This window comes from Halyomorpha halys, unplaced genomic scaffold, assembly GCF_000696795.3.
Source record: "Halyomorpha halys isolate HHAL.00 unplaced genomic scaffold, Hhal_1.1 Scaffold987.1, whole genome shotgun sequence".
Lineage (NCBI taxonomy): Eukaryota > Metazoa > Arthropoda > Insecta > Hemiptera > Pentatomidae > Halyomorpha > Halyomorpha halys.
In genome coordinates, this window is record NW_027108701.1 from 45525 (window position 1) to 65623 (window position 20099).

Here is a 20099-nt window from a genome sequence, read left to right on the forward strand (position 1 = left end):
ACAAAAATTACGCGCCCGAGATACCCACATTTGGGGTATTCGCAGGGGTCAGCCCAATCGAAGTGCAATGAAAGAGCCTCACCCTGGGGGAACCGCCTTAATGATCACGGTAACCCCCACGCCAGGTAAGTATGCTTTGGGTCCTCCTGAGTCGGATAATCATGACGTCAGGATTAGATACGATTCTGAGAATCCAGCCGAATCCCTTACGTGTCAACATCGGAATTCCTCCAAAAGGAAATATGTCTTATGCTAACGAAAAATAAACAAAGAAATACAACATACACAGCTACGGTTTACGTTGATTATTCTCGTGAAAACGAATGAAAATAGGACTAACTACGATTTCCACATTCACATGACCCCCTACCGGTTTCGTAAATAGATTACTAGGCAGCGCTGCACTCGCCAACAAGGAAGCTTAGAGTTCTTTCTGCTCTCTCAAAAATTAACTTGAAATTTATAATGACTCACTTAAACCACCAATAAATTTCATATTTAATACATAAAATATATAGATAATTTCAATAGGAATCAACGTGCACCAAAATACTTCCTCTAATAATCAATATGATTTTTAAAAAATAGGAACTTAGTTACTTGCAATAGCCTTTTAACACAAGTGAATACTATAATTTATTTTTTTAATAATAGTGAATATTATAATTATTTTACCATTATCTATTGTCTTTATTAATTAATGTTTTTATTTTTTCTATCTTCTATGGGATACAACAGGAGGAGGCCTCTCACCTCTGGATTTAAAAATAGTACCATTCAGAATGGATATTTCATAAATAACAATAAACATTACAGGTAACCTTAAAATACCAAAGGTAGTAAAAGGTAATACACAACACGATTTATTTCCTTTCTTTTTCACAATAAAGCATTCACTAATTCACTGTTTCTTTCTGTTCTAGAGGGTTCCGAAAAAAAAAATATATTTTTTCTTCCAGGAACATTTTACGGAAAATATTATATTTCTAATTAAACAAACTCTTAAAATATAGGTTAGTGCCTGATCTAAAATTAACTTGAAATTTATCATGGCTTACTTTAATCTATGTTTTATCTCACACATTTTATGGATTTAGTACATACATAATTCCAACAAAAATAAGTTTAAAACAAAATACTTCCAATAATAATCAATATGATTGAAAAATAAGAACAGTGTAGCTTACAATAGAATTTATTTTCTCTTCCTGCCAGGTAATTTTAAATAATTCAGTTCATAAATCTTTGATAAAGAATAATTTTGTCAAACTTATCAGATATCTTTTAGGAACAGAAGAAAACAAGTGGAAGGGAATAGACCAATACCATCTAAGCTTTTAATATTTTCTTTTATTATTATTGTTACAACAAAAATAGTAAAGTAATAATACAAATAATTTACAAATTTTCATTTCTGGTAAAATTATACATTTAAATATACCTAAGTCATCGAATTTATGGTTCAGGGTCGCACTTTACATGCAAAATAAATGGTTCCTTTATGTTAAAGGTTTGAGAATTTTTTAGTATTAATATTGTACAGAGGGACCAGGAATAAAAACACTGCACATTGTTATGTTATGATAATTAATTTTTTTTTCAAGTTGGATTTGTTATTATAAAGCACAAACCCTTTGAAAATTTAGTTTCTTTATAAAGTTTGTGGATTTTCTAGAACAGATAAAGTTAAGCTCATTATTTGTGAATTAAAGTGCTCCATCATAGCTGTTTTTTATTTATAAATTAAAGTAAATTTATTAAATTTCATACTCTTGATCTCCCTTTCTTCCATTTATTGAAATTCCAGTCGAATAATCACTGCAGAGCATTTTTATCAGTCAACCTCATAGTAACAAATACTATTTACACCTTTATCAATCTTGGATTCATAATTTATTGATTTTTAATACCTGGCCACAACTCAAACAAATGTCACTGGCTATAGAAATTTAACATTTATTTTTAATGTCAGTATCCATTACTTACAACTTTTCATTGAAAAAGTATTAATTCTTTTCTAGATTTTTAGTGAATAATATATAATATATCAGTCATAACTTGATCCTTTATTATTAGTCAAGCATTTTAGCAGAACTTAATTTTAGTTTCTGTACTTAATTTTCAAGAGACTTAGTCCCAGAGTATAATATGTTTTTAGCTACATATTTACAGTCATTTATACCACCTTATTGTTTTTGGATTTTGATAAGCTATACCATGAACTGCATCCAGAACAAGACAATGGATTATTTTTACTAAAATAAATTTAGTAGTCTTTAAAATATTTAGACATCAAACAATACTAAATATTCATTCCACAACTTATGAATGTTTTAAATTAGTGTTTTCTGTAGCCTTTTACAGCACTGTTTATTTTTTGTTTTGTTTTTAATGCTTCTTTGCCAGGTTCCAGTGACATTCAGAAAACATTCTGACTTATTAAATTTCATTATTCCACATTTTCTCACAGTAATCTTTATATTTATTTGCAAAACTCTATATGTAACATATAGCCAACAGTGTTTTCCACACAAAGCTGCTTCTCTCAATGTTCAGTGAATAGTTTCAGCTCTAAATGCATTTCATTGCTAGCTTGGAATTCATACAGCATTAGCAAGTTCTCTGCAACTAATCAATCTGATTAAACAAATTTCTTTTAGTCTCAGAATTTCTTTTTTTTTCATCAACATTTATCAATTTAATTTTATAAACAAAAATCAGAATTGTTTACATTTTATTTTAATGAGTATTCCAATCGATGAATGGTGTTTAAAAGTGATTTCACAATAAGGAAGATCAGCTTTGATTGATTATATAATTTATTTTATTACCTATTGCATAAAAGGCTTCATTCTGAAATGGAATGAATCAATCTTTTAAAATTGCGAAATGAAACTAATATCTATTAAAAAATAATTTAAAAAATACTTACCTGATTGGAAAGATAATTAAAAAAATGTAGGATTCATAGATAAAATTAACAAAAGAATATTTTTGAACTAAACTGTTCATATGAATAGAGGTAAAAGAACTTTATTGAATAAGGTGTGCAATCCAACTGCATACGGGTGGGTGCTACATACAGAACATACTATAACTAGAAAAACTAGTGTTTACTATTTTAAACTTATAATACACATAGTTAAAGTATAATTTATCTACAATATTTTAGTAATTTTATTGTTTTTCTTCTTTTACCTTTATATGTTCTTGTTCTCCTTTTTAACTTAATTTTTATTATTCTTCATTTCTTTTTTCCTTATTTTCGAATAGCACTTTAAATATTGTTTCTCTCTTAACCCAATACATACATGTTTTTTTTTGTTTAAGTACAAAAATAGTAATTTTATAAATAGTAATAATTATTAAAATAATAATTTTAAAAATAGTAGTATATATAGACACACACACACATAAAAATCGAATATAGTTTCTCACAAGAGTAAAATTAAAAAAAAAACACAATGTAACAACTGACTGGATAAATTAAATAAACTGACAAGAGAGGAGTTCTTGAAGTGAAGACAATCATTCCATTTGACTGTTCCAGTTTTACCGACAAGTAAATAATTCTTACTCCAATTGTTTTAACACATCATTGGTCATATTATCACATACGTTTTTAATTTATAACTGCTTATACATTGGTTCAAAAAGTGATTCATGATCAAAAAAGTATGATCATGAGTAATGAATTACTACCGATGGTGGATGAAACATTGGCATCTTTATTATACTTCAGAAATCCATTTACACCCTTTATCCACTTCTTTAATCTTTATAATGTCTGAAAAACACGCAGTTAGTTTTAAAACTTTCAACACTGGAGGAATTAGACAGCATTATGTGGACATAATAAATAAAGTATATTTTTAAAATAATTAATAATTAGTAAGGTAACAAATTAAAATCAATACACAACATAGAGAAAGAGTAGGGCTCAGTACACTGAAATTTAAATATGTAAATGGACACAAAGAGAAAAGTGCAATTAAAAAGTAATTTATAAATATAATAAATAACACTTAAATCTCAATAATCGCTTGAAATAAAAATAATTTTCAATTTTAAAAACAGTTTTAGGCAAACATTGTTTGAAAACAGCAATAATGAAAAAAAAAGGGTCTTATTTTCATTTTGGAATATATAAAAATGATTTTCAGTTTATATTAACATATATCCACAAATTAATAAGGTAAGGGGAAAAAAATAAGAACCATTACTATACTAAGACATTATGGCTTAATCTCACAAAACATTTTATATGTGCAAGTGGCCATAAATTAGTGAAGTGAATATAGATATATTGAAATATTGAATTACTTGTATGTAAATGTGTAAACAATTTTTTGTTAAAGAGCAATATAAACTTTGTTGATTATAACTGTATGTTAATTGTAAAACTGTTGATTGTAAATATTTTTATTTGTAGAACTTGATAAAAGGCAGAGGAGCCCGAAACGTTGTTCAGATGTTATAAAGAATAAAGAACTGTATAAAGGGTGTGAATGGATTCCTGAAAACAAATATAATCAAGTTTTGACAAATAAAACCCTTCAGAACTTAGTTGTAGGATTATAACTAATTATTTATATTTAAATTTGCATATTAGTCAGAGGTCGCAAACCATCATCTCTTGAGCTAATGAGTTTGAGTTTTTTTTTTCATAATAATAATCGATATGTATTGTCAAGGATTATTTGAAGATTAGTTGAATATGTTACATTTCAATTTCTTGGTATTGACATTAATTTCAAACCAGATAAAAATGGAATAAAATGATATTTTACTGCTCATTGCAACATGGTTAATTTACAAAGAAACATAAACATACTAGTAATATGAAATTAAGTATAATAAACATAAAAGTAATAGGAGGTGTTTACAGTTGATTCTAGATTAATATGAGGAGAAAATGAATAAATAAAGTTTGGGATAATTTAAGTATTTTTGGCTAACTGCAAACCTGATCATCTTTTCCTCATAAAATATCTATTATTCTTAAAAATAAAAAGTTATCAATAAGAATAGGAAAAACCTGGTTTAGCAAAAAATACTCAAATAAACAAAAACTTCAAGACACTATATTTGTTTTAGTTTATCTTTTTTTTTTTTACTCATCTATATTACTCTCCATCTTTTATCCATTGTAACATTTTTTTTTTTCCCTTGCCCATTGTACATGGGCGTAGGCAGGATTTCGCCAAGGAGTGAGCAGACCTCAGCCCATTATACACTCATACAAAACATACATTCTGAGATAACTAAACTAGTAAACTGTAAGTTATAATAGGAAGAATGAAATATAAATTTCTTTCTTTTTTTTTCTTGGATCCCAAAAATCATGGGGGGAGCCACTGGTCCTATGCCCATACCATTGTATCACATATATTTTTTTCTTTCATACATTTAATTATGTTGATTTTAAATTATTTTATACATTACTTACATATCTTATTATGTTAATACCATTTTCTTCTGCACCTCTTTCATGATGTTTATGTTTTTATTATTTATTTTGAATAATTTTTACCTCTATAATATTATATTTTATCTTCCATTGTAATTAATTAACTACTATCTACTTCTACTGTTATCAATATACTTAATTTATTTTTATGTATATTTTCAAGTTCGTTTGTTTATTATTTTCCTTTTATTTTTGTTTTTCTGCATTATGGTTGTTATCTCTTTTTTGTTTTTTCAGCCCTAATGGCCTGAAATTCAGGAACTTTCACGTTCAGGAAACGTCTGCACAAATAAATAAGTTGTTTATTTATGTATATTTTGCTGACCACACCCCTCACCAGCTTTTCCTAATATTAATCTATGGTCAACTATAAACAATCCATTTTAAATAAACTTAATTATTATGTTAATTGCATATCTATATATACAATTTATTTATTCCTTTACAAAGTATCTCTCATTTTCCTCCATAATATCTTTTGTTACATTAAATAGATTAAACACACATAATTTAGTAGCTTAATGATGTATCAGCCAATATGTTTTATTACTTTACAACATTCAAACTCTAGAAACAAATCAATTCATTATTATGATATATACCCTGTAATTTGAAGTTGTGTGTGAGTTTGATAATTAGCCATGGTCCGTGGATATTGCATTTTTAATCTACTAACAAAATATATGTATTTCAACAGTAGAGGTAAATGTATAAACTATAAGATATAAATAAACCTTTATAACAATCAATAAAGTAATTAAAATGTTAAGAGGATAAAGGTTGATATAAAGGCAAATTAATTAAATATTTATTTCTTCTAAAGTTCAGTTTTAGAATAGATTTACTAGGAAAGTGTTACACAATGTTCATAATTGTAAGAAAAATAATTTGTTTCAATAAAGAAGGCATAAAATAAACAGGTATAAATAAATTAAGTATGCATAGTATGATATAGCCCGATTTAAGAAAATGCCATACAACTTAACAGTTAAAGTTGAAATTTAGATACTACTACAAAACCAAATGAATACCAAATTATAAAATAGAAGAGAGTTTTTATAAACATCAGTTAAAAGAAAGAGACTATAAGAATTACTTATAAATTTTTGTTATAAATTATGTGAAATTTAAATATAATTATATACATAGTTTACTTGATGATGATGAAGTTTAAACTATAAATAATTTTTTAATGAAATAATTCATAAACAAAATTTTAAAAAATGCTACAACTTAAGTCTATAAAATAAGATTGTATATTTAATTAGCTACAACTTAGACAACTAGGTGCGACTGCAGCGCAACCTGTAAAGAAATAAAGGTACCATGAAACATTATTCTCACATTTATGGGCACAAATACTTTTTCAAATGACACTTAATCAATACCAATAACTTATAATCAGTGTTTAACGATATTCTATTTCTTAAGTCGTTGCATATCGGCTGACGGGAGGACCATAATGCGATCTAGATTAAATTTACATCTCGCAATTACCGTTTCACGGCTTTATGCAACTAGGGCAGTACTCGATTCCGTATTCATACTTACTTGGCGTTGGGGCTACCGTGATCACGAAGGCGGTTCCCCCTGGGCGAGGCTCTTCCATTGCACTTCGGTCGGGCTGACCCCTGCGAATACCCCAAATGTGGGTATCTCGAACGCGCAATTTTTGTTAGTCGGGGACTGCGTTCGCGCTGTTCCCCTCTAATAAGTAGAAGTTCACAATCGATACTCAGACATGATTTTTTTTCCCATAGGTTAAGTAATATCTGTAACCCCAGTGAATATGTGGTTAAGTCAATATTCCTTACTTTTCAGGGGACAACTTTTAAAGTTAAAGTTAAACATTTATGTAAAATCAGGTGTTTGTGGTCAATACTACCAAAACGTTGGTAACTTGTTACTTGTTTTACACCAATTTGATATGCCTTATCACTAATTAGATAAAAGAGTTAACTAATTGTTCACCGACCGTTGAAAAAAACACATCGCAATAACTCTGTTTTAAAACGTTGACTGACTTAGACACTTATGCACAATGAAGATGTTGCCTCTGTGATTCTCTTAGACCACTTAACTCATTTTGACCAAAATTCGACTTAACCACATATTCACTGGGGTGACAGATATATAATTGTAATTGATTGAAACTAAATAAATAGGTTAGAAAAAAACAACTCAAACATGGTAGTATGGCGCACTCACTAATGCTTAACGAGAAAATCAGTTCGGGGTTCAGCGGGTGGAACTCTATTGATAAAGCCCAAGTAACTATGATGAAGGTTATAAAACAAGAACAGATATAACGTTCTGAGGATAGACGCAACGTAAATGGAAGTACCGTTCGGCAAAATAAAAAAAATCTTTCACTCCCTCAAGAGATAATAGTGTACAGGAATAGACATAACAATGGCCAAAGTGCGTTTTTTTTTACTAAGCTGTTTTGCTTAGATACGGAGAAAATCACGAGATTAAAAATTCACTTCGATTACTTTTTTTTTCGATCTCTCTAAAACAAAAAATAAACAGGTATTCGTGAATGCTTTACTGTGAAAAAAGGAGTGTTGGGTATTAACTTTTACTACGTTTGGTATTTTAAGGTTACCTGTAATGTTTATTTATTACTAGTGAAATATCCATTCTAAATGGTAATATTTTTAAAATACGGAGATGAGGGGCCTCCTCCTAGTGTTGATTCGCATAGAAGATAGAGAAAATAAAAACATTAATTATTAAAGACAATAGATAATGGTAAAATAATAAGAAAAATAGAAGTCCAAAAGAAGTATGGGGGAGGGAGAGCATCAGAAGATAAAGTTATAAGGTGATGTTGATAGGGTTTTCTGAACCTTTCCTGCTCTGCCACCTCGCAGGAAGGGGGGATGGAGTGATACATTTTCTTTACCTACCTTAGCAGCTATTGATAGGTCAAAAAAAAAAATTTAATTAATGGTTCGACCAATTAGCGGTCTATGTCAGGAGGGGTTTATACTTGCGATAACTATCGAACTATAATGGATTAGTTTTAAATATTGATAAAACAGAAGCCATTATTTTCACCTATTCTTCTATCAACCATAGATTTAAATAATACCCTTATCCCTTTTGCAAAAATAGTTACTTAGGAGTAACTTTAGATAGCAACTATTATTAAACCATCACATCAATTCGAAGTTGGAAAACGCCAGGAAAATTTTATATAAAATGTAACCATACTTTAATAAAAAGTCAAAATTATCCAGTAGAAATAAATTTATACTATATATAGCATAACTAAGACCCATCTTAACTTATGCCTACCACATATGAAGCTTTCATAGTTCAACAAACATAAATTATACACAATTATTCTAAAACAAATGCCTAAGAATTGTTAATAACAATCCATATTAAACTAGAATATCTAAAATGCACACTTCATTAAAAATAGATACAGTACAGGATTGCATATATAAACTGACTCATAATTTCTTCCAGTCTTGCCCCAACTCATTAAATCCTCTAATCACAGAAATAGGAAATTACACTAAAACTGCAATATAAACACAAAAGAACTAAAAATATATTAATGTAAATATAAATTAATGATATGTACTTTTTCTATTCAATGTTATATATTTTATTTTAATTCGATAGTATTTAATTTTAATTCAATAATATTAAAAATCTAATGCCTCAGAATTGTTAATAACTATTCATATTAGACTAGAACATCTAAAATGCACTCTGAATCAATTATAGGCACCACACAGGATGTATATGAACTGACACATAATTTCTTTCAGTCTCACCCCAACTCATTAAACCCTCTAATCAAAGAAATAGGAAATCACACTAAAACTACAGCCCAAACATATATTAATGTAAAGATGAATTAATGATATACATTTTTTCAATTCAATGTTTCGTATTTTATTTTAATTCAATAATGTTTTGGTTTTTTCCCCTTTGGTATGTTTTACCAAAATGTAAAATAGAATAATTGTGTAAAATGTAATTAGTATCAAGAAAATGGTGTTGTATCAGAGGGTATCCCAAAAAAATATCATGGCATTGTAGAACACAGTGTAATGTATATAATATATCTAATGTTCCGAATAAGAAGAAATCTAGTTATTAATATATTTTACATTACATGAATCTAATTATTTATATTTCTTTCCTTTCATACATAATATAATTATGGAAGGAAATGATGAAGGATGTGATTTAAAATTGCAAGAAAGCAAAAATTCAACTAAAATAAGCAGTCAAAAGAGAAGTCATATTTAATTCAGAAGAAATCATATTTAATTATAAATTGTCTTGGTTTTTATCTAAATAAATACAATCAATAATTTTTCTTATTAAATTAACAAAAATTACAAACTTTATTTACAGCAACTGCTCAATATACTCTAATTTTTCTGAGAACATCTCCCTCTCTCCTTATTTCCTTATATTATTTTATTATATTATTTACTTCCTTATATTATTATTAATATATTTTTTTCTCTAAATAAATAAAATAATTAATTATATTAATTCAGACAAAAACTAAGACAATTTTTAATTTAATAAAGACTTTCTATCGATTTTTTTTTTTTTTTTTTTTTTTAATTTTGATCCTTCAATGAATTAATTAAAAAATCAAAGGGAAGTAGTATATTTAATTAAACACTATCTTAGCTTGTATCTAAAATAATACAATTAATTATTTTCATATTTGGATTATAAACTCATTCTCAAGTATGAGGAGATGAAGGGAGCCAAAAGGGAATAAGGAGAGAGGAAGATGTTCTCAGAAGAGTGTGATGTATGGAGGGTGGACATTTTGAACAGTTGCTGTAAATAAACTTTGTGATTATCTTGATTAAATAAGAAAAATAATTAAGCATATTTAAAATAATAATTATAACAATTTAAAAAAAAAATCTTTTTCACTATTTCAGATGATTTTTTATTTTAAGGACTTTTGTCTAGAATATATAAATTAATATAATACACAAGATTTATTTTTAAAAACATATTTTACTCTTTAAATTATAAATGCTAAGAGGATTTTCTATCCATATTTTGGCAAACTATATAAATTTTAAAAAAATTAATGTGGAAGCAAATTTTAAATTACATTGTTCTTAATATACAGTATTTAATTAGTTGTTAATACACTTTGTGGATTGTCACTTAAAAGCCCCAAGAAAAAAAATACCTTACATAAAAAAGCTGGAGAAAAGGGAATTTTTATCTCTTCAATTTGTAGCAAATACTGCCATGAGTTGTATGAAAATATTTATTGACAATGTGATTGGGGTGAAAAGGATTATCTTGGAAAATGGCCAATGAAAAAGGGTTAAATGAAACTAACAAATATGCAGGATCTAGATGTAAAATAAAACTATTATAAAAATGATTGTAATTATAGGTTTACACACAAAACTGTGGGTTTAATGAGAGACGAATGTTTTAAAGTGCTTTAATAAATAATTAATTTTGTCTTTAGTCCAATTTATCTACTTATTAAAAGATCTGTGCATTATAGCTCTAAATTATTTTTAAATAATAATTTATATGAAATAGCAAGTGTATGGGTATTTAATGGAATAAAAATATAACAAATTGCCCTGTTTCATCTGCAAATAATGAATTTCATAATTATTCTTTGGCTGAGTGACACTGTACTTGGTTAGCTGTATGCCATGTAACCATCACTTAAGTGTTACGAGTTAGAAGAAATCTAATTATTAATATATTTTACATGACATGAATTTAATTATTTATATTTCTTTCCTTTCTTACATAATATAATTATGGGAGGAAATGGTGAAGGATGTGATTTAAAAACGCAACAAGGCAAAAATTCAGCTGAAAGAAGCACCCAAAAGAGAATCATATTTGATTATAAATTGTCTTGGTGTTTATCTAACTAAATACAATTAATTATTTTCTTATTTTCCAAACCTCATTTCTAATAACACCCGAGTAACTATTTTAGTTCAAATTCATTTTTTACATTATATTTTTTTAACTAATTAGGAAAGAATAGACATAAAAAAAAGAGGGGGAAAAAATCAATAAGGGAGTGTGCGAACATAATAAGGCAGGTAACCCATTAATAAGATCAAAGAAAAAAAACCAATACGCGAGTGGGCTATCATAATAATATCGGTAGTTCCACAAAACGATCAAAGATGAGGTAAATAATGATGACTATAAAATCCAAGGATCAATAAAAAATAAAAGAGAAAAAAAAATATGCGAGTGTGCCAACATAATAAAATAGATAGCCCATTAATAGGATCAAAGACCATCTAATTATAAGAACTCCAAAAACCAACGAATCAATAAAAAAAAACAAAATGAGAGGAGAGGGGAAGAGATCAATAAGGGAGTGTGCGAACATTATAAGACAGGTAACCGATTAATAGGATCAAATATGATCTAATTAATAAGAACTCCAAAATCAAAGGAATCAATAAAAAAAAAAATGAGAGAAAAAATCAATATGTGAGTGTGCTATCATAATAATATCGTTATCCCTTAAGACGATCAAAGATGAGGTAAATAATGATGACTATAAAATCCAAGGATCAATAAGAAAGCGAAATGAGAGGGGAAAAAATCGTTACTCGAGAGTGATATAATAATAATATTGTCAGTCCCTCAAAACGACATAAAATAACACTAATAACGACAACTCCAAAATCCAAAGAATCGATAAAAAGTAAGATGAAAAGAAAGATATGCGAGTGTGCTAACAAAATATATGTAGCTCAGTTTAGCATTGAATGGAACCTCATTTTTGACGACCCAAAAACCAAAGGAACCATTACAAAAAAAAAAAAGAATAGATATGAGAATGCCAACGCGATGTTAGTAGTAAACCATTAATAACAACAAAGATTGGACCAATTAATAACAACACTAAAATCCAGGGAATCAAACTTAAGAAAATAATTTTGCAAAAATTTGAGAGTAAAATCGACACGCCAGAGTGCCAACAAAATATATGTAGTTCGTTATTAGCATGGAATATAACCTCATTTTTAACGACCCAAAAAACAAAGGAATCATTATAAAGAAAATCTATATGCAAGAATGCCAACACAATGACAGCGGTAAATCATTAATAGCGACAAAAATAGACAAATTAATAAAACACTAAAACCCAGAGAATCAAACATACAGATAATAAAATTTTTTTTAAATAAAAATTAAGGGAAAAATCGATACCAAGGTGCCAACAAAATATATGTAGCTCATTTTAGCATCGAATAGAACCTCATTTTAAACAACCCAAAAATCAAAGGATGCATTAAAAAAAAAAAAGAATAGATATGAGAATGCCAACGCAATGATAGCGGTAAATCATTAATAACAACAAAGATAGACCATTTAATACGACACTAAAAATCAGGGAGTCAAAATTGCAGAAAATAAAATTTAAAAAATTGAAAATATGCCAGAGTGCCAACAAAATATATGTATCTCGTTATTAGCATCGAATATGACCTAATTTTTAACAACTCAAAAATCAAAGGAACCATTAAAAATAAATAAATGTATACATAAATTAATTCTCAAAATCAAAAAAAAAGATACGACAGGACGCCAATCAACATAATAATATAAGAAGTCCATTGAAAGCATCAAATATCATATGATTAGTAACGACTCAGAAATCCAAGGAATAGATAAGAAAAAAAGTCAATAAAAAATGTAATTAATATCGACTCCGAAATCCAAAGAATAAAAAACTTAGAATGCCAACAAAATGTTAACCAACGGTAGACAGTCCATTAATAACATAAAAGCTTACCTTATCAATAAATTCCATAATTCAAGGAGTCAAAATTAAAGAAAAGAAAAAATTATGTGAGATGATGCCATCATAATAATATAAGGAGTCATTAACAGCATTAAATATTACACAATTAATAACGCCTCCAACTTTCAAGGAATCAATAAGAAAAAAAATGTTAGCGATTGTCCTTTAATACATCAAAGATAACCTTATCACCACTCCAAAATCCAAGGAATAAAGTTATTTATTCCCAATTAAGAGTAACCATTATATGAGGCTGGGTGGACCTCGGAGGGCTCCTTTGAACCCATAGGGCTGACTGACTCAACGGCTTTAGTGAAAAAGATAATTATCTGCCCAGCCGGATTCTTGGAGTACGTAGTCCATTGCCTTACTCACTCCCACAAAAATACAATAATAAAAAAATTAATATAATAAAATAAATACCTAAATTAATGTAAAATACCTTAGATTACTCTTATTTTTGTTTTCTATTCTCTTACTTAGTTACATTATTTTAGCTTTCGTATTTTTATTACCCCTGCGAAGTGGGGCGAAACGTTGGGTCATAACAAGTAGTTTTTATTATTATTTGAGTTCTTTTGAGCGCACCAGGACCATCTTTCTTTTATATATCATTTATTGTCAATCAACGATCTTCCAATTATAAAAATAAATATATTACGAAATAGAAGAATTTTCGACTTGATTTATAAAAAGTTTCATATCGGTTATTTTTATCAACTATTAAATAATAACAGGATACTACTCTCCGACTCTCTTTTCTTTCCTTCGTTTCATTAACAATTTTTTACTTGAACAGTTCTTAAGAATTTTTGTTTCTGTCAACGAACAGTTCATAAATGTCCACCACCAAAGACTCAATACCTAACTGGACTTGCACCACTTTTGCACCAAATGACCCGCATAGGTGTGGAAAATGTTAAATGCAAGAATGAATTCATACACGAACTCAAAATAAATCTATATGATAGGTAATTATCCGGGACAGCGCGAACGCAGTCCCGACTAACAAAAATTACGCGCCCGAGATACCCACATTTGGGGTATTCGCAGGGGTCAGCCCAACCGAAGTGCAATGAAAGAGCCTCACCCTGGGGGAACCGCCTTAATGATCACGGTAACCCCCACGCCAGGTAAGTATGCTTTGGGTCCTCCTGAGTCGGATAATCATGACGTCAGGATTAGAAACGATTCTGAGAATCCAGCCGAATCCCTTACGTGTCAACATCGGAATCTTTCCAAAAGGAATTATGTCTTATGCTGACGAAAAATAAACAAAGAAATACAACATACTCATCTATAGTTTACGATGATGATTCTCGTGAAAACGAAAGAAAATACGACAAACTACGATTTTAACATTCACGTGACCCTTACCGGTTTCGTAAATCGATTACCAGACAGCGCTGTACGCGCTAACAAGGAAGCTGTGCTCTCTCAAAAATTAACTAGAAATTGACTTATACTCACTTAAACCTGTAATAACTTGTATGGTATATAGATATAATATATAAATAAATTCAATGGACATAAATTAGCAGTTAAGTTACTTGCAATAGCCTCAAAACACAATTGGAACAGTGAAAATTATTTTTTCTTTCAGGAACATTTTATAGAAAGTAGTATATTTCTAGTTGAAGTTATATTTTCTTTTAAAAAATACTTAAATTTATTTTTATAAGTTTTCATATTTCTAAAATGTTATTAAAAAAAAATTTGGCCTAGATGAAAAACTAAATGAGGGCTGATACCATCCACCTTTCATTAATATTCCTTTTATAACTAAAGAAAAATTAGAACTTTATTACTAGAGATAAAAATTCCTATAGTCACATAAATAATTACATGGATTGGTAATTAAAATAAATGAGCTCACATCTTGCTTTAAAATAGATAAAGTCAAATAACGTAGGAATTATACTCAAACTTTCTTCATATTTTTCTTTTTACCATCATTCAAGATCTTTTCAATGATTAATTTAGCTATAATAATTGAGAAGTGTAGGTGTTTGTAATTTGTAGTATTTTAATTATATACTCAATATATACTTTTAAAGTATAAGTAAATAGATTATTAATTCTTGTTTCAAGATGTATCATGTAGTTGGGTTATTAACTTTAACCTACTAATTTTTTAGTATAAAGGTAAATCTTAATTTATCTTTCATGCCTCTGCCAGCATATAATATATAAAGTAAAGTACTGTAATATTCATTTTCATGCGATATAGGTGATTTGAAAAATAGTTCAATACAATATCACTGGCTCTACATTGGCTAACACATTCTGTAATCAAATTTCCAGTTTCTCCATTTTTAGGCCCAGATAGATATCTAATTGAGTTATTGTTTTCAAACTCTTTTTGTGAATTTAATCATTTTACTCAAATTATTTAGACTGTTAAAAAGGTCATCTCTTATACCTTAATTCATTGAACACAAAATATCTGGATATTTTAAACACTATTTTGGTTTTATTTGTTTTTCATTCATAACATTTGATAATAATTCATTCATTAATTATTAATATAAATAATTACGGCTATATAAGTAGATAGTGTTGACCAGATTTGAATTCCCTTCATTTGGAAAAAAAAACCTGTTAACCACGAAATAAAAAAAAAAAAAATCAATGCATAATCCTAATGCCTTCTCTGTAGATTTCTACTCTGGTACATGGTTCTATTTCCTTCCAATCACATTCAACTTTCTACTAGCAGATTTTATTAATTTATTGTTGAATAGTTTCAGATAGCTGTAGGATACCACATCAAAACTTATCATTCATTTTCACTTAATTTTACTAACTAAATTTTATTTTTGATTTCTTTAGCGTTTTTAACAACATACGAGTAATTTATGTTACCAAACTAAAATTTGGTTTTAGGAATTCTGATAATTAATATGTTGACTTATCTATTCCATTTAATATAGATCTGAAATCAATTTGTAGTTATATTAACCTAATATAATTAATTAATCTAGCAGATATTGCTCATTTTTCCATAAATTTATTTTTTGTTCCCAAATCAATGCATTTTAGTTAATGTATTCTTCAATCTTTTAAACTATTTCTGACCCTTTCTTAGTTTTATATTATTTGTTTAATTTTCTTGAAATAGATCTTTTTGTTCATTAGTGCATTTGTTTTATTTAAATCTAAAATATATAAAACTATTTTTCAAACCAACTACACCAAATGAAAATGTATAAGTGAAACCATTAAAAACAAAAATACATAAACTATTTTTAGACAAAAAAAGTAAATTATCACAAAGCTTAATTAGATATTATAAATATTTAAGAACTATAATGTATCAAAATATAACTTTCAATATAGACCCACAAATAAGATTGGTAACTTATAAAACATGAAGGACAAAATAGATAAAAATAAAAATGTAGGAGTAGCTAGGTTATAAAATTAACTATCCAGGAATATAATATGGAGAGAATGAACAATATATAAAAACACCATTTATCAAAATACAAATTATTATAAAAATAAAAATAATCCTAACAATATTAAAAAAAAAAATGCATTAGTAGAACACCATGCTTAAAATGACAATTTTGATTTTCAGAATGTTAAAAACTATATAAACAAAAAAATAGTTTTAGAAGCCATAACCATACCAATCTGAAAATAAAAAGTATGCAATGAATTATAAAACAGACACAAAAAACTCGAAGGTAACATATTCCAGACTGCTGAATAAATGGAACAAATGAAAAACTGCAACATCCTTTTGCAAACAAACATAGTTAAATAATAAACCCAAAGAATGCCATAAAAAGCAACAAGTCTCATAGTGAACTGAGTTTAATAACGAGTGACAATCCAAATAGAGGAAATAAAAAAATATATAAAGAAAAGAAGTGACAATCCAAATAACGTTTTTCTGGAGATTAAAAGTAAGTAAATTTAAAGTTTTTTTCCAGTTTATAAAAAATATATAAATAAATTTTTTTCTTTCAAAATATGAATTAAAATACACCTTGGTTTACATAATTTAAAGAGTAATATAAGTTTTTTTTTGTTTTAATGAATCTTTTGTATAACGTATTGTAAATGTAAAAACCCAGAAAAAAAATCATCAAACAAAAAAGAACAGTAGGGAAAGAGAAAAAAAAATTAAATACTTATAACAAATACATTCAGGAGTAGTATGTATGTATGTATATATATATACATACCGAATGGAAAATGGCCGATGGAAAAGGCTGAATCATGTTTTTAATTTTTAAACGCATCTTGTGTGTAATATTGCTTAATATTTCATAGGAAAAATAAAAAAAATACTTTCATTAGTATTATATACATAAAAAAATATTTTTTTAATAATAATAATGTGGTAAAGAAGATAAAGTTTGTAAATAGTGAATGGAATATTGATAAATATACAGTAGAATATATGGTAGATGTAAAAGCCCAGAAAAAAATCATCAAGTATAAAGAAACAGTATGGAAAAAAAATTAAATACTTATAAAAAATACGGATACTAAAATGATTTTATATTTATGTAGTGTCAAATATATATAACAATTTAATTTATATAGGTATTGTAGTACTGATAATTTATTATGTAATAAAATAAAAATTTGTTGTAACAAAATTACATTTGCTTGGCAAAATAAAAAGAAAAAAACCATGGATAAATTATATGAGAAGATGGATGGGTGTGCGGTCAAAATATAACACAAATAAGTTTTTTTAAACTTATTTGTGTTATATTTTAACTACACCCCCAACCATCTTCTCTTATAAAAAATACTTCCAGTAGCATGTACATCAAAATATGTAATTTTAATAATGTGCTACGGTGAAGAAGATGAAAGTTTAAAAATAGCGAATGGAGAGGTCCGAAGCATGAATTTTTTTTTATAAATTTTATATATAATATTGATTAATATATGGTTGATGTAAAAGCCTAGAGAAAAAATAACGAATCACAAAAGAACAGAGGGAAAAATGGAAAAAAATTTGAATACTTTTACAAAATATTCCTAAGAGTAGTATATATATGAAAACATTTAATGAATGGAAAGGGTCAAAACATGAGTTGCTTTTATTTAATTATTTGTAAATGAATTTTGAGTAAAATATTGATAAACAGCCCAGAGAAAATATGAGGACGTACAACAGAACAGTAGGGTAAAAGAAAAAAAATTAAATATTAGTAACAAAAATTTCAGAGAGAAGTATAAATATGAAAACATAATTTTTCAATATGTTTTTGGAGTGAAGAGAATTAAGTTTAAAAATGGCCAATAGAAAGGGAAGAAACATGCGTTTTTTTATTTTTAATGAATCTTGTGTGTAATATCGATTAATATATAGTAAGCAAAAGAAAAAAAATTAATTACTAGTCACAAATACTTCAATTAGTAGTACATATACTTGAAAATATAATTTTAGTAATGTGGCTAGGGTAAAGAAAATAAAGTTTGAAAATAGTAAATGGAATATTTGATTAATATATTGCAAACGAAAATGTGTTTTTAATTTTATCTAGTGTAAAATATTGATTGATGTATTCATAATATATAAAAGTATATATCAAGTATATATGCTTCGGCCCTTTCCTTTCGCTATTTTCAAACTTTATCTTCTTCACCCCAGACACATTAATCAAATTTTATCTTTTATGTGTATGCTACTGGAAGTATTTCCTATAAGTATTTATATTTTTTGTTTTCTTTTCCATACTGTCTTATTATACCTTGTCATTTTTTCTCTGGATTTTTACATTTGCTATGTATTAATGAATACTCAAGTTGCTATTTTCAAACTTTTATCTTCTTTACCTCAATCCACATTACTAAAATTATATATTTTCATATATATACTGCTAATGGAAGTATTTGTGTCAAGTAATTATTTTTTTTTTCTTTTTCACTACTGTTGGTTGGTGTGGCTTTTTACCTTTTATACTTGGCCATATTGATTGATATATAGTTAGTAGTATTAATCAATATAAAATACAAGATTGATTTAAAAATAAAAAAAAGACAGGATTCAGTCCTTTCCATTGATCTTTTTGAGACATTATCCTCTTCACCTTTTACACATTGATATATACTACTCTTTGAAGTATTTTTTTTTTTTTACGGAACAGCCTTAGAGACCATGTGTATATCATTACTTTTGGCTTCTCTCTTGTTTTTATTTTTCCTTTCCTCCCATTTTTCCCTCATTATCTCTGTGTGCCTATGTTTTCTTTCTTCAGTCCACACGACCCCGTTTTTCGAATTTCTCTTTTCCACAAGAACCTTGATTTCCTTCAGTATTTTCCATCCAGACAGTCCTAGACATTCCGTTTCTCCCCTCATCTGCCTGATGTATCCTAGGATTTTTTGGAATATTTCTTTGTTAGGTCTTTCCAGGGCTATTCTAACCATATGTCCATCCATTCCAGTCACCTGATCCTTATTTCTGTTTCTATATCCTTTGTGAATTTCTGGAGGGTCTTAGCTTGTATCCTTCTTGTGTCCTTTTGGGACCTTGGAAGTATTTATTACTAGTATTACAATTTTTTTCTTTTTCCCTTCTATTTTTCTATACTTGGTAATTTTTTCTCTGAGCCTTTACATAAAAAAAAAAATTAATCCCTATCGTACACTAGATACATTTAAAAATAAAAACATGCTTTGGCCCTTACTATTGACCATTTTTAAACTTAATCCTCTTCACCCCAGACACATTATTAAAATTATATGTTTTTATATATATATATATATATATATATATATAAAAACATATAATTTTAATAATGTGTCTGGGGTGAAGAGGATTAAGTTTAAAAATGGTCAATAGTA

General features: G+C 27.5%; 2 non-coding genes and 1 pseudogene across 2 annotated transcripts; 1 reads left to right on the plus strand and 2 right to left on the minus strand.

Annotated features, from left to right (window-relative positions):
* LOC112210425 (U1 spliceosomal RNA) lies at positions 1-133 on the minus strand (annotated as a pseudogene).
* Positions 134-7013: 6880 nt separating this feature from the next.
* Positions 7014-7177, plus strand: LOC112210427 (U1 spliceosomal RNA). Its single transcript, XR_002945161.1, has one exon. It is a non-coding gene; the product is annotated as a U1 spliceosomal RNA (small nuclear RNA).
* A 7082-nt stretch (positions 7178-14259) lies between these two features.
* On the minus strand, positions 14260-14421 carry LOC112210426 (U1 spliceosomal RNA). Its single transcript, XR_002945160.1, has one exon. It is a non-coding gene; the product is annotated as a U1 spliceosomal RNA (small nuclear RNA).
* Between the last annotated feature and the right edge of the window lie 5678 nt (positions 14422-20099).